The following is a 15,969-nucleotide window of genomic DNA, read 5'->3' as shown; positions in this document are numbered from 1 at the left end:
GTTATCGGTCGCGTATTTCATTTTATTTAATAAGTTTATTTGTGAAATGTGAACATTTGTTCGTAACTTTTATTGTAATAACAAACTTTTGTTTATTGCTAATAAACAGACCATATATTAGATTTTCATATATAAGTTGGATATTATTGTTTGTATTCAACATTCACTAGTGCTTTATGTTCTCAAAGTATGACCAGGAAAATGTCGCTCCGTCATTTTAGTATGTTTTTTTGTCTTTCGACGTTTCTAGAATTTAACATGGCTCATATGGCTTGCATTATATGAATTTCTTTCACAATTATTATCTGTAATAGTAGATGCTTTAACAGTTTTAAATAAAGTTGATATTTTAATCGAGTTCTCAGTGGTTTAAAAGAACGTTGCTGTTAAAAATACTTTCATAAATTTACTATATATTTCATGTATTATAGCGAAAACACTATTACCTGATCCAGAAACTTTCTTAAAAAATCCGCTGAGAATGCAAGCTACGCCGAAAACTTCGGCCTTCGGCATCCAAATCTCGTGGGACACCGTCATATTCACGATATTCAATAAAGTGAACTAACACGTTTAGCTGTCGGGTCGGACCTTTCACGGAGAAATCCCTCGCGCATTACGATGTAACTATCCTGACTTCAATAATATGAAATCAAGAAATCGCTGGGATATTTAAATAATATTCAGTTATATTACATGACATTCAGCGGGCAACCTTTGTATTGTTTGCTGAATATACATAGATATCAAAAATATGATTTGATACATGCTTTCACTTTTTTCCTTTCTTGTGTATAGTGTATAAAGTGAAAAACTCATGTATAATAAAATAGGATTTCTTTGAGAAAGGTGGTGATGTAAATCTATTTAAATTTAAATGAAACTAATAGTAAACTAATATTAGAAGGGTGGTGATGTAAATCTGTTTAAATTTAAATGAAACTAATATTTTTCGGATATACTACGCTTGATCGAAACCTTCTTCAAGATGTTGCCTATTCTGTCAGTAACTCCCTTCACATATGGTAATATTGCAGGTTGTCGCTCAACTGTGGGTGGCTTCAAGTGGTTCTTGCGATGCTGGCGAGGCACGGGCAGGATGTTGGTGGTGAGAGCATGTTTTACATGCTCCAGCTTGGCCTCTAGGTGGTCAGCATCACAAAGGTGTTGGGTTATCTGTAACAAAGATTTGCTAACGGTAGCTAAATATATAGGATGGTGGTGTATTTAAATGTTTGATATTGTTTAAGATACGACGTGTATTTCAATTAAAACTACAAAAAAAAAACATAAAACAACAGACGTTTAAAGAAGCACATAACATTCGTTTAAACTTTGCATTTTTTCTTATCGAGAAGCGAAAGAAAATGCAAGGGCGGCTGCCTTTTGTTTTCATCAACCATGCTTTATTTTATAACTCTCGGCAAAGGAAAAATTTCAATTACAGTAAAAATATAAAAGGTACAAAATTTTAAGATTTAAAATTCTTTCTTCAATGTTGGAATTTTGTTACGATGTTTTATTAATATAAATACATAAGTTCCTTCAAAGTTGCATTCCTTTAATTTTTTTTATATGAGATAGCTTGGAACTTTTATACTTCTGTTTTTAAATTGAGAATTAAATTAAAAAGAATTTGTTAAGCGTTTCTTATTGTATAACTATATAAGTCTAAACATAAAGTCATTACTATAATGTTAATTTAAAAATATCGATATTTGTAAAAATTGTTGGCTCTTTGATTTCAACATTTATTATATATTTACTACCATTTTTTTATCTACATTTTACTAGTACATTATTAATTCTTTCGCCTCTATGTTTACATTTTTGCCCATTAACAATTAAAATGACTAAATCGATTTTAAAAGGGCTTACTAAGTATACAAGGAGTTTGTACCTAATAGATTGGTTGTAACAATCAAAAATCTTAATAAATATTGTAACTCGTAATACCCCTTATGTAAACCAAGTGTACTTCAAAATGGTTTCGAAGAAAATGGGGACATATTTGAACAATGGTTTGAATAAAAAAAAATCGTAGATGTGTATCTTCCACCTCACATACAAATCAAACTGAATAATTTTCCACAATTATATAAATCGCCAACGTTTTCTCATTTGATAGATACGAAACGTAAAAGCTTGACGGCTCTAAAAGGCTATACGTTATTTAATTAAGGCTTTCAGTCACTTTTCGTTTATTGCATCAAAACATTTTCTCACAAAAATTAATTTCGTTTTCGTCGGCGTTTTCTAATTAACTGTTTACCCTTTCTGTGCGATGGCCGATGGCGTTGATTAATCTATAAAGATGGGTAATTCATTTTCATTTTTATTATAATTTTAAACGTTTTGCTCATCGTGGTTTTTCGCTCTCGTATTTAATAGATAATACTTTATAATATGTCTGGCATCGACGACTAAAAATAATGTTTTAGTTTTAATGATTTGATATTTTTACCAGTGAAGATTCGGATGGCATATTAAATGCATCAACGATATTAAAATGCCTCGACTGGGCGCAGTTATAGCGCTGGTCACAAATTATATATAAGAATATTTAAAATTTCAAAGCTTTAAAAAAATTCTTTAAAATTAGTTTTTTTTTTTTAATATTTTATTTCATTCCGACCCAGTCACTTATGTTGTTTTATTAAAATATACCCTTCTATAATTTTGTCCTTATTTATTTATGATACATTAAAATTGAAGAATATGTACATTTTTCAAATAATAATGTTCTTTAAATGCTAAATATATTAACTTAGCTTCAGATAAAAACATCTCGGATATACATCCAACAAGTTAGAACTAGCAGCAGACGTGCACGTAGCGCCTAAATTATATTGTCTCATTTCATGTCCTAATTACACCACATTGTGTACATACCTCGCCGGCTGTTGTAGGAATTGGCAACAAGAGCTATTGGTCTCTCGGTATTTACGAGGAGCCAGGATAGTACATATGAGTAAATCACAGTTTTATTCATATAATTTAAAATTCCTCCTCTATTATGAATATATCAGTTTCGTACAGATGTATATCAATGTAATGTGATTATCACTTTTCAAGGAAATATAATTATTTAATATGGCGGATATTATATGAGGAAGAGTTTAAAATTTTATTGACGTGCATTCAATAAGTTTTTGTTTATTGAAAATCCATCGTCGATTGTATTTATAAACTTTTAGACGACATCCATAACCATTGTGGGCTTTGAGTGGTTCTTTATTTAAATGACGTCATAAAGAAATATCGTGGCTGTAATATCGGACCATCTGTCGACGAAAAGAAGGGAACTTTCGGCTACGGTTTATGGCTCCACCGTGCTCGCCGATATTTAGTATGAAAATGTTTTTTGATGTCAACTGCCGTTCATTTTTATTATAACGGTCTGAGTTTTTCTAATTTGTTCGTTTTCGATAACTTATCGTTATATTAATCGCGTTAAGTTTGACGATCTTGAACGTTTTAATGTGGTTACCTACCGTAATGTTTAGTTAAATTGTCATATACTTTTTTTACGTCAAACGTTCTGAAGAGAGTATTATAATTGTGTGAATAAAAATAAATCATTGAAACTCGTTTAATAATACGCAGAATTGAGAATGGACAGTATATAGAGCTTGGAACAGTTTATATTAAATGTTAGCCTCATTCACTCCGTGATTCAACCCGTACGTCGAAGAATTATTGATGAAGTGCACGATCTATTCGACCGCATTCGTAGAGAGCTCACAGTATCGCGATTGAAACGTCTATTTTCATCTCTATAACATAAGCATATATAAGCCTGTCACACAGTTTACATGCTTATGTATGCTCCCTAATATATCCTTACTAGCTGATACCCCAGACTGTGTCATATATTTTTTCATATTAATATTATTAAAATCATTTTATGTGTATAAATTTATAACTAATTACTTCATAGCTTTATATCAAATGATTTGTAATATTTTTTTATTGATAAATTTCCAGTGTCCCCGAATTTGATGTAAATCTGTCCAGTAGTTGTCTTAACTCGCAGAACTGATGGTCTCCATATTTTTTGAAACTATTTTATTTAACTAATATATAAAACATATAGTTCACTTTAATATTCCATTAAAAGTAATAACAACTTTATATCCCGCTGAGGTAATAATGAACAGTGAATGAAACAGTTGGGCGTTTTAATCGTTTGTCCGACTGGTCCATAATATCGAAAGTTTCTGAGCCAATATCGTTGTGTGTGTGGCAGCTAATAAAAGATAAAGGCAGCTGTAACTCGTTTCCAAGTTCAACCTCGCTAGTTAAGCCTTGTTATTAATTTTATCTCGCCTTTTCTCTGCCTCTTTATTTATGATCGTGATATTAAATTACATGTCGCTTAATGATATAAGTTTGGTGAAAGAAGTAGCGTAATGCGATTTAGTTTCCTAGATTTTGATGCTGCTTTTGGTTAGAAATGTTATTGTAATTTTGGGTTATGTGATAAATAAATTTATATTCTATTTAGTGTAGATTATTTTTTGGATACAGATTGTTGCATTCCTAATTATTTAAAAGTTTACAAACATAATATTAAGAAAATTATGATGAATGAATATGAACTATCATTTAATTTATAATTTTGTCATAAAAAATATATATCAATGTAATAAAATTGGTACAAATATTAAAAAAGTTCTGTAGTTAGGATAATTCGTTTATCCCATACTTCTGATCCCTAAACAGCCGTTTTGAACCTGTATTAATGGAAATATTTATAGTCTTTTGGACAACTAATGATCACAGGTGAAGTTAACCGTAAAAAACTTTTTGGACAGTCAGTGTATGGCGATTGAACATTTATTTCACTTTAGAGGTTTAAATAGAGCACTATTGCGTAAATTTAACGGTTACTGAATATTCAAGAACGCTCAAGTTTATGGATTAAAAAATTGACTGAAGAAGTTTATTTCGGGCTCGGTAAAAAATTCGCATGTGCCAAATAATGTATTAGGATACAATGGATAAGACTGTATGCTATTTCTTGACGAAAATTATGTAATTGTAAATGCCATATGTGAAAAGGAAAATATAATACAAATAATTTAAAGATACTTACGTATGTAAAATTATTTGCATATTTTTTTAAGATCTCGTATTAAAATAAATCTTTCTATCTTATTAATATCGACGTAGCATTCAAATAAGAATAAACAATTCATATTTTTATTGTAATAAAAAAATGAAGATGTACCTTGCAAAATAAGGTTTAACTATTACATAGTTAAAATTTTATTAAAAAATACATATATATATATATTATACAAAAATAAAGTAAGCAAATCAATGTTACATGTACGGTAATCTAAACGTAAGGACATCATGTCTGCAGTTTTATCAAGGTTAGTACAATCGAGGCTCTTAAGTGGTTATTGAATAGCTCCCGACCTTTCTGGATTAGGAGGCAGAATAGATTTGATAGAACCAACCATTGTGTTTCCTAGTCGATTGTGTTATTTCGGGTCAGAAAGAGGGTACAAACGTGGGACACCAATATTACTTGAAGTTTACAATTCTTTATTCCGTTTGGATTCAAATAAAAAAATAGTAACATGACTTGGTGGGGTTTTTTTAATTTGGTCTACATCATCCAAATGATTATTACTAACTCAATTATTAGAATATTTATATTTGTTCTTTATATTCAAATTCATCTTAATTTAGATATAAAGAAAAAAATCAAGTTAATAGTGGATTTAGAAGTCTTCATAGATGCGACTGACCTTGAGACACAATTTTGATCACAGTTTCCAGGTAAATGTTGAAGTGCGTAGCTAACTTTTCTTAAAATGTTCACTATGAAGATAATGAAGATATTTTAAATTAAACTATGATTGATTGATACCACTGTACCACTCGTTCGTTTATTATTTTAATTTTTACCCGACGTTTCTAAAGTCACTTTCATCTCATCTGTTCATGATAACGATTGTAGTAAGGCAGTCTAAACGTCGGTTACGAATAGCATTATAAATCCCGTAATATATGCGAATTAAATTTCATTTAAAGATATTCTATTGTATGAAGTGTTCTCTCCTATCTTGTTATACTGACGTAAGAATTACTGCATTTCAACTGCTGTAATAAATTAATTTTGAACTATTTTTAGCTTAAGTTAGCTTTTAAAGTTCCATGAAGTACTTTTTGTAAATTTATATTTAAATCACGGTCTATGATCTAAAAATCCTTTTTCTTTGTGAACATTTCCTTTCAAAAATATATTTATTATAAAATTTCACTAATATTTTGCGGGCATATTATTGTTTAGAGATGATCGAGTAATGCCATTGTATAATCCTTCATCGATATTGAGTCGATACTCACTCTAGTATATGGTAAACATATCTGCTTAAAGCTTTGTGTGATTACTGATAGACGAAGTAAATCGCTGATGTTAAAGACCCCTAAAACCTACATCAAAATAAAACTTAATTCACCACATATTTGATTCGTGATTATGTACAAATAACGCTCTGGTTGTATTTGATAAATAATGTATATTTTTTATTTAACCAAAACGTATTGATAATGATACTTTGCTGGTTGAAATTTAGCGCTGACCACAATTTCAAATTACTACATTTTATTCACTGGAAATGTTATAGTTGAGGTGTACTCATAATGAAAAACAGTATTTATACAGCTAATCCTGATAAATACTAATAATTATAACTATTTAAACGTAGCTTAAAAGTTGCACAGAATTGATATCTATTACACTGGTAACAAGGTACTTAAATGGAAACTTGTAATCATTATGTAGTACCAATGAACAGGCTCGTCCCTCAGAATTACTTGCCTCAATCATTAATTAAACTAGCCTTTTATCACGCTTGTTAAACACCCTTTTCGGTTCCGATGAGGTCGGACCGAGGGATTTATTTCGAATCTGTTTAGGATCATTGTCTTTATTGTTAGTGATTTCCGCGTTACGGGGATTTCTTGTTAATGAATACCATTAAGATTAGGACGATCACTATAAAACATTGTAATCGTTACTGTTCAGTAAATTTGATAATTGATTTTTTTTTTAATGAATATCTTTAATTGTGTTCCACAACAAAATAAAAAATGTCTATAAATTTACTTTAGTTTTACGTTTGGTTATATTGTAAATAATATAAATAAAACAGTCAAAATGTTTTTGAAATATTAAAGAACAATTTCGCTAACCAGGGACAAAACTTAAGAATTTGTGGTATTCTGTTTCCTTTCAACTTATCTACTCAAATTTCGATTCAAAGGATGGTAACGAGGTTGGTAAAGAATTTTCTTCAAAAAATAATATTTGTTTAAACTGAAACGAAAGTAATAGATAAATATAAAAAGTATGTATAATTTTTCGAAGCGTATTAACTCATTGATGTAATGATATCCAAGATTTTATGTTTAAGATATAACTACACCCTCATGTGTGTATATGCCTGTGACTAGGTTTGCTGTAAAGTAACCGAAACGTAGATAAATCATAAAAACATAGTTTAATTATAACTCATTGATTGACTCAGTTATATATAGGACACTAAGTTTTTTTACTTATTTAATGCATGTAAGATAAAGTTACATTAAATTAGCATTAAAATTAGGACACATAAAAAATTTAAAGTCGTCTCTAAATAAAAATATATAAAGTGATATAGGTACGTTTCAAGATAAAATCTATTTGGAATCAACAGACAAATAACATTACTGTCAAAATATATAGGACAAAATTACTTAGACATTTCTTATTCTATGTAAGTACGCTTAAACGGATTTTGTTACACGGATCAAAAAACAAGTTTTAATTGAAGGCAACATATTCCTACTAAGAAAAAAGTTGGCAAGGATTATTTTGATATTATTTTGAATTAAAGGTTCTTAAGAAAAGGGTTGCTTATAAATAGATAGAGAGGTAGCTTGAAATGTCCTGCCTTAAATATCAATAACTGTCTTTGTAAGTTTTAAGATTCGAGAAGCTTAGTCAAGATCCTTATATGGAACAAATATTTGAAATTTCAAAGAATTTTGAATGTTGCGTCTTCAGAACTTCACCGCTACATTTCTTATTTTTACATATAATATGATCTATTATTTTATTATTTTTTATAAATATGATTTCAAGAGTAGGGCGAGAAGTGTAGTATAAGATATGCAAACGCTGTTAGATGTCTCTCTTATTTATGAGTGTTTTAATTATAAGAAAAGTATGAGAAATGTACATCTGTTTTACCAAAACAATAAACAAGAAAAGACAGTTATATTTCATGCAAAAATTTATTTGATTTATTGAGATTTTACAATAACTTAGTTTATACATATGACATCACCGTTTCCTATAGACAAAATTACAAGAATTTATATTTTATGGTCATGAGGTAGAAGGGTGAAGCTGCTGCTCGATACCTTCTAATGTTTTAATTTAAAAATGTGCGAACTAACGGTTAACTACAATGGTTTTGAATAAGGAAGCAATCATACATTACCCTGATCAAAATAAAAAAAAACAGGTCTTGTTTTTCGAGAGCGAAACATAATAGTAATAAAAATAATGTTAGTTTTATGGGACACTTCTAATGAACTGCAAATTAGGAATATTTCGTTGTCTCATGTTGTTGAGGGCAATTGATAATCATTTAGTATGTTTCAATGTTTCAATTAAAATATTTACGAACGCTTTTCAATTACCATCGCTATAGAATCAAAGCACTATTTATAAATTTTGAATATCACAAATCCTGCCGATTCATTGTGCCATTACTATTTATTATATCAAAATAATTTTATTGCGACAATCATTATTTATTATGATTCACATTCGTTCAAATGGCTTTGATGATCTACACACAACCAATTAAATTCTATTTTGAGATTAAAATTAAATTAATATAACGTTTGTATTTAAAGAAATCTATTCTTATTTCCTTATAAAATAATATAACATATAAATAATATATATATATATTTATATAATATATATATATTTTTTGTTTATGTTAATTTTTATTAAGCCAAATAATTGAAGTGAAGGAGTTGTCAATTGCAAAAGAAACTCATGATAAAAAACAAATTCAAGAAAACAAGAGATCCTTTTGTACAAAGGAAATTGCAACACCAGTTTCCTTTATTAATAAAGTTAAATAGCAATTTGGTTTCCAAACAGTAGGAAATGTTTGTTTTTTTAAGCGAATTGCAGCAATCCAAAGTTGGTGGTAAAGTAAGCTTTTCTTTCTGGAATCTCAAGTATACTTATAATTGAAACAGTAGATGACAACGTAAAATACAACTCATGAAACGAATTCAGTCGGAATTTTTTATTCATACGTAAAAAAAAAGAAGTTTTTGATGTGTTTTATAAGTAGTTATTTTTTAAAAATTTATGAGTATTAAAATTTATTTATCTAAATATATTTTCAGACACTTTTCTCTTAATTTCTATGAAATTAAATATCTATGATTATATCTAGTAAAATTTTATTGTAAATATTTTTATGTAAAGAAAACATAATAAAGTTAAGTTAGAGTGTAGTTCAAACTATTGGATTGATCCATATTCAAAGTATCTATAGTACGAGTCTTTTTTACGACTTATAACTGTTATAAATCACTTTGACAGGTGTTTGTCTATTCTTCAGATAGAAAGCCAATATTGTTTAACAAGATTGTACAATTCTAACAAAGCTATATATTATCTTTGTAGCAATAAGTTGTATTAGTCGAAATCATAGACACTTATAGTCGGCGTTAGGAACCAATTATAACCCCTTTCCAGTTCGTTGCTCGGATTGACTTCTTTGACATTACAGGATAACGTCCAGGTATGCTGGTTATATAAAAAAATCAATGCTTCTTACTAATATATTATTATTTATTCTCTACTATTAATGTTACCCTTATGTTCCTTCATTTGAAAATAATTATTATACTTCTTAACCACCTGTGCCTACGACTTCCTCCGAGTGTAATAGTATTATTTTGTTGTTAAACGAAGATATAGATTGAAAAATTTGTGTCACGATAGCTTAACTGGTAAAGGGACTGAAATGCGATGTTCCTACGGTTCTAGGTTCGAAACCTGCTCGTGTCAGCTAACTGCTCGTGTCAACTTATTGTATATTCTATATTTTCTATCTTTTTAAACTGAAATCATAGCTTAACATTGCTTTATTATTAAAATATTTGTCCAACAAAACAGTTTTATAAAGTATTTTATGATTGTAGACTAATTGACAGCTAGTATCTACACCACAAATTAGAAAATGAAATTTGGCTGAAAAAAATATTGTCGAGCTTGACGATTCGATGTAACGTTACTAACGGTAACCGAACGTCCTGCACAAAGTTATGCATTCGACAATTATTGGCTTTTGCATTGACATGCATTTGGCTTGACGTATTGCAGAGCATATTAATAATATTAAATACCCAATTCTGTGATTAAGAAACTAGTATATGGTTTTTGGAAATACGTCATAATTTTATAATGATTTATTTTTTATTTTACGTCATTAATATCATCAGGCTTTTAGATTTAATAATATTCTGACTTCATGGATGATAAAAATACATTTTTATATCTAGCATATTGAATTTTAAACATCATTAAATTTTAATGTATGTAGTTTATGATGGGTTTCAATTATCACGATTAAATTTATAGCATCAAAAAGTCAGTTATATCGTATACGGTAGTCCTATTTTAATATCTTATTAAGTTTTGAGCTAAGCTCAATGTTTCAGCCTTGCAAATATAATAGTCGGATAGATGAAGTGACTTTGCAACTAACATATCTATTCACTTATTTGATTAAAATTTTATTATTCTTATCTCTTAGGAAGCTGTTGTTGATATATTTTAGAGTCTTCTCAACAAAAAGGTATTTAAAGTTAAGATGCCAACGTCTACGCGAACTAACTGCAATGAAGCATTCTAAATTGTTTTAACATTCAAGAGCACTTAGCATAAGTATAACGCATAGGTTTTAATTATATTTTTAATGAAGTTATATTTATGTATTATTTTTAAGCAAAGGAAGTAATGTAGTCGCTAACATATTTTATGATGATGGCAGTCTCTCATAGCTGCCAATTCAGCTTTATGGACCTAATAACAATTTCAGTTAAAACGCTGAATAAGACAGCAGTTTACGGATGACCGTAGGATAATCGTGTGGGCAGAATTTGGTCATTATGTTCATGCCGTTTTAATTGTCTTGGTAAAATGTTAAATATTTTAAGACTTACTTGTAGTTCTTATAACTAGTACTTGTAGATATCAATATATCTTTACTTTTATATTATCGTGAAGAGCTTATAAAAATATTGCTTAATGCTATAATAAACAAAATATTTCTTATTTAACAAACATACATAGCATGGTTTTGAATAAAAGCACTTAAAGAAAACAAGTGTCTTTATTACTTGTATATAATTTTTATTAATTAAAATAGTTATCAGTATATTTAATGTGTAATTTAGTATATTTGAATTTAAATAAGTATGGGCTTAGTGTTAACTAGTTCCATGTGACGTCGTCATATTGAATTAAACTTGGCTATTCATCGAAATTATTCTGCATAGTAATAGTTAAGGGAATTGGAACATAATTAGACAAAGATATCTTTATGGTTTTTCTATCGAAGCCATTTTGGATATAATAACTTAGGGTTATGTGTATTCTACATATGTTATAACTAAAATATTTCTTTATGACTCATGTTGTATACCATTAAATTGGTTCGTGTCAAAACAGATGACTTGACATTCTGAATATTTTTGTTTTTATCAGATATTTTTCTACGAGTTGAAATACATAGGAATATTCGATTCATGGATCAGAAAGGAAGGGCACGTGTTGAAGAGAAATATTAAATTTTTTCGTTCATTTTAAAAATCTGCTTTTAATGATGTTGTAATAAAATTAATTTATGGCAAATTATGATATGTAATTTTCTTGAACAATCTGAATTATTCAATGTTCAGTGTTCATGAAACAAAGTGCATATTACATTACAGATGAGCAGGCTATCTCGAGGTATGTTGGGATAATGGAGTCTTCGTGAAATTTATTTCTTTCGTAGGTGTAAAAAGCAGAATGTATAAATGAAAATAAATTTTTAAATTTATGATTCAGTTTTCAAACTTCCAATGTAACAACAAACACGAAACAAACCATTTAACTGATTAATGTTATTCGTATTTTTTGCCAAATACACATATACGTATATATTAAATATGTTATTAACAGGATGAGAAAAAAGTATAAAGTATATCAATTAATTAAATTAAGTAAAGGCTTGAATAATACTTAGTTGCACTAAAGCATAAATTTTAAATTATCCCTAATAGTGTTGTCTTTACACTCATTTCTTTTATTTTTAAGTTACTATGACAGTTTGTTTAGTTTTGAACCAAAAGTTTAATATTTTTAGTAAAATACGAAGTAAAAACTGTCTAAAAATAAGCTTCCACTAACTTTAGAGTACGTGCATTAACTTGACTAAAAAGTAAAGCTAACGCAGCAGTATTTTTTTAACTCCTATTATATGTTTGTTGAAAGTAAAAATATTTTTTGTTTATATTTATGAAAATAATAACGAAATAGAAAAATTACAATAAATTATCGTAATTTTTTTTTTAACACAAAATCTATATATAAAAGTACTTGGTTGCTCGGATAGCGATATCTTTTACTGTTTTTATTGTTTTACTGTAAATAATATATATATAACTTTTCAAGGCGAAGGGACAATGAAGGGGAGGGAGCACGGACACAATTTTTTTTAATTCTGTCCCTGCAACAGTCTAGGTATTAAGAATCTAGAATGTATATCACACACCCTGCTTATAGTGCTGCGGAATAAGTCAAAGATTATGAATTGTTCTTAAAATATACCTATTTTTTTAATTAATTTTATATCGCAAACATTATTCGTTAAATAAAATTTTATATCATTAATGTATTATTTAGAAATGTAAATTGCAATTGTGAAGTTAAACAAAGAAATTGTAATAAATTGACAGGCTCGGTGAGTAATTTAGTCAAAAATTAAGTTATGAATCGATGAGGGACTCCGCTTATCTGAAATCTAAATAGTTTTGCTCTCGCAGCATGCATCAATATATATATGAATATATTAAGACTATATATATTATTTAAGTACTTTATAACTTCAAAACAACACATTTAATTTGTTATATTCAATATTCTAATTTTCTTAAATTTTCCATCTGTGCCAATGTCGCAATACAAGATATTTTTTATTATTATTAAAACTAAAGTTATCCCTTTATATATGTATGCAAGCGAGATGTATAAGATTAAATTGGCTAAAATGTTAGAGAAATTTATAATTGGGCTTCTAATACTATATGGAACTCTCGTTGATTTTGTTTCAAACAAAATATTATGAGTTAGGAAAGAATATGTATTAGTAGCAGTATAGAAAATTTGAGTAGTAGTATAGATTTTTTTTAATCCTTACTAAAACAAATGCCAGAGAGAAGATGAGTTTTTCAATTGCCAAATTTTCACGATAACCTTAAAATTTTAAAAACTAAAAAATATAGAAACTGTATATTTAAGACAAGTCGTGGTGGCCCGGAGGGTAAGGGCCGCCTCTCACACGTGAGGGCGCGGGTTCGAAACCTGGCAAGTGCCAATGTGATTTTTTCATATGTACTTTCTAAGAGTATTTAGACACCACTAACAGACGGTGAAGGAAAACATCGTGAGAAACCTTAAATCTTATAATTACAAATTATAAGATTGAAATCGCCAACCCGTCTTGAGCAAGCGTGGTGATTAATGCTCTAACCTTCTCCATATGAGAAGAGCCCTTTGCTCAGCAGTGGGCTTCAATAGGCTGATGATGATGATGTTATTTAAGACATACATATAATTAAGTATGGTACCAAGCTTAGGTTGGATAAAATTATAGAAATAACAAGCCATTCTTATTCATAAGTCCAAGGGATATTAAAAGATTTTTACAATTAATCGGTTGTTGTCGAAAAACTATACACGATTTTGTGTAGTATTACTATAGTTCCAAAAAGGCTTCTAAATTATTCTTCATTAAAATTATGCACATGTATCCAAAAGAGACTGACTTTTCTGCAATGGTCACATTTTTCAAAAGAATTGTACTTTTCAGTAGATGCTTTTAATTACACAATTGAACTCGTTCTATCACTAGAATCTATTGGTTCTGGTGAATCTGTAGCCTTTTTCTCACTCACTCTCAATACAAGTGAATTATATTACTTACACTATTTTACAGTAAAGGTGCTGCAAAATAAACTAAATATGTGTGTATTTTTAGAAGATTAAAATAATATGTGATAATAGTCTTTCACAATAGTTAATGAGTATCAAATAGAAAAATTGACATATAACGTGCGAAAGTTTTCTTTTATGATAAAGGGGGGAAAACGAGCAGACGGCCTAACTGATGGAGGTAGTACTGTCGCCCATGGACATCCCCAAAATAATTTTGCGAATGCGTTGCCACCCTTGTTTGGGGAAGAGAGAGAGAGGAAAGGTTGGGAAAATGGAAATTGGAAAGGCTGGGAAAAAGGTAAGGTAAGGGCAACCGGCTCTCTCACTCTTCGGATGAAACGCAGCAATTAAAGACTGTTTCACGCTGATCTTCTGTGAGAGGATTGTACTTCCTCGGTTGAGACAGCCCATGTTCGAGCTGCAACAATTTGACCACAGCTAGGCTCTACCACCTCAAAGTTAAAAGAGTGTTAAGTAATTATTATTCTACGGTAAAATTCAAGAGAATAAATAAAATACTAGTAAAGATTTTAGTATCACGAATAAAAATAAAAACTAAAAAACTTGGTTTGTCTACAGTTAACAGTTCTTAATTTATCAACTGAACTCATAAACTGAAAGTAGAAACTCAAAATTTATTGTTCATGAATGCGAAAATCTAATTGCAAAGACACTGTTTAATTCAACTCAACTGCAAATTTAGGTTTCAAAATAACGGAATGAAAAAACGTTACAGATCACATAAAACAGTAAGAAAAAAGCAACAATAATTAAACATATAAAAAATAACCATTGGGCCGTCAACTTTATTTATCACATTCCGGAATTTTGTAGCAACTTATTTAACTTAGATACGCATAGCATGATATCTGACGTTGTTCATAAAATTTTAGCATTTTTTTGTTGATATATTATAATAATATTTGTTTGAATAAAAAGTATAGTAAGTACTTTTAAAATTATAAACAAGATGCCTTCTTAAAGACTAATAGCATTTTAAGGCGCCAAAGCACTGCTGACCCACATAGTTGAAATTAATTTAAGTATACTGGACGTCCACACCTTTATAAAACGTCATGATAGATTGGCGCTAAAGGTTACGTATTAACATTTCAATTTCCTAGTTATTATTTATTATACGAATTTTATACTGAATTTATTTAAAAACATAAAATGTGTAATTGGCATGTAATACTTTTAAATATTTAAAATTCTATTTAATAACATTTCAAAAATATTCTATGCAGTTTTGTCGTCTTACTTGTATAAATGTTTCACGGATATTTTAAATTAAAAGGTTTAATTTCATACGTTTAGTTTGTGATGTAAATAAATAATAAAATTGATGAATGTTTGTTCGTGGTTAGTATTAATTATAGTTTTGAAATTCTATACCAATTATAATAAAGTAAATATTATGGATGCACTAAATAGCGATATTAGTTATTATAGTGCAAATATATTTTTGAATGATTTGCTATTTGTAAAGCAAATAGCAATAAATTGTAAGGTAAATACATATTTATATAACACGTTTGAAATCTATCTATATTAAAAGCCTTTTTACTTCTAGTTTATTTCTACAAGATGATGCCTGTATGGTGCTAAAACGTGTCACATTAAATGAATACCATAGCATATCGCTATAAAATGAAAAGTCGATAGTATAA

The sequence above is a fragment of the Danaus plexippus genome, chromosome 15, assembly GCF_018135715.1.
Source record: "Danaus plexippus chromosome 15, MEX_DaPlex, whole genome shotgun sequence".
Classification (NCBI taxonomy): Eukaryota; Metazoa; Arthropoda; class Insecta; order Lepidoptera; family Nymphalidae; genus Danaus; species Danaus plexippus.
This window is presented reverse-complemented; position numbering follows the sequence as displayed.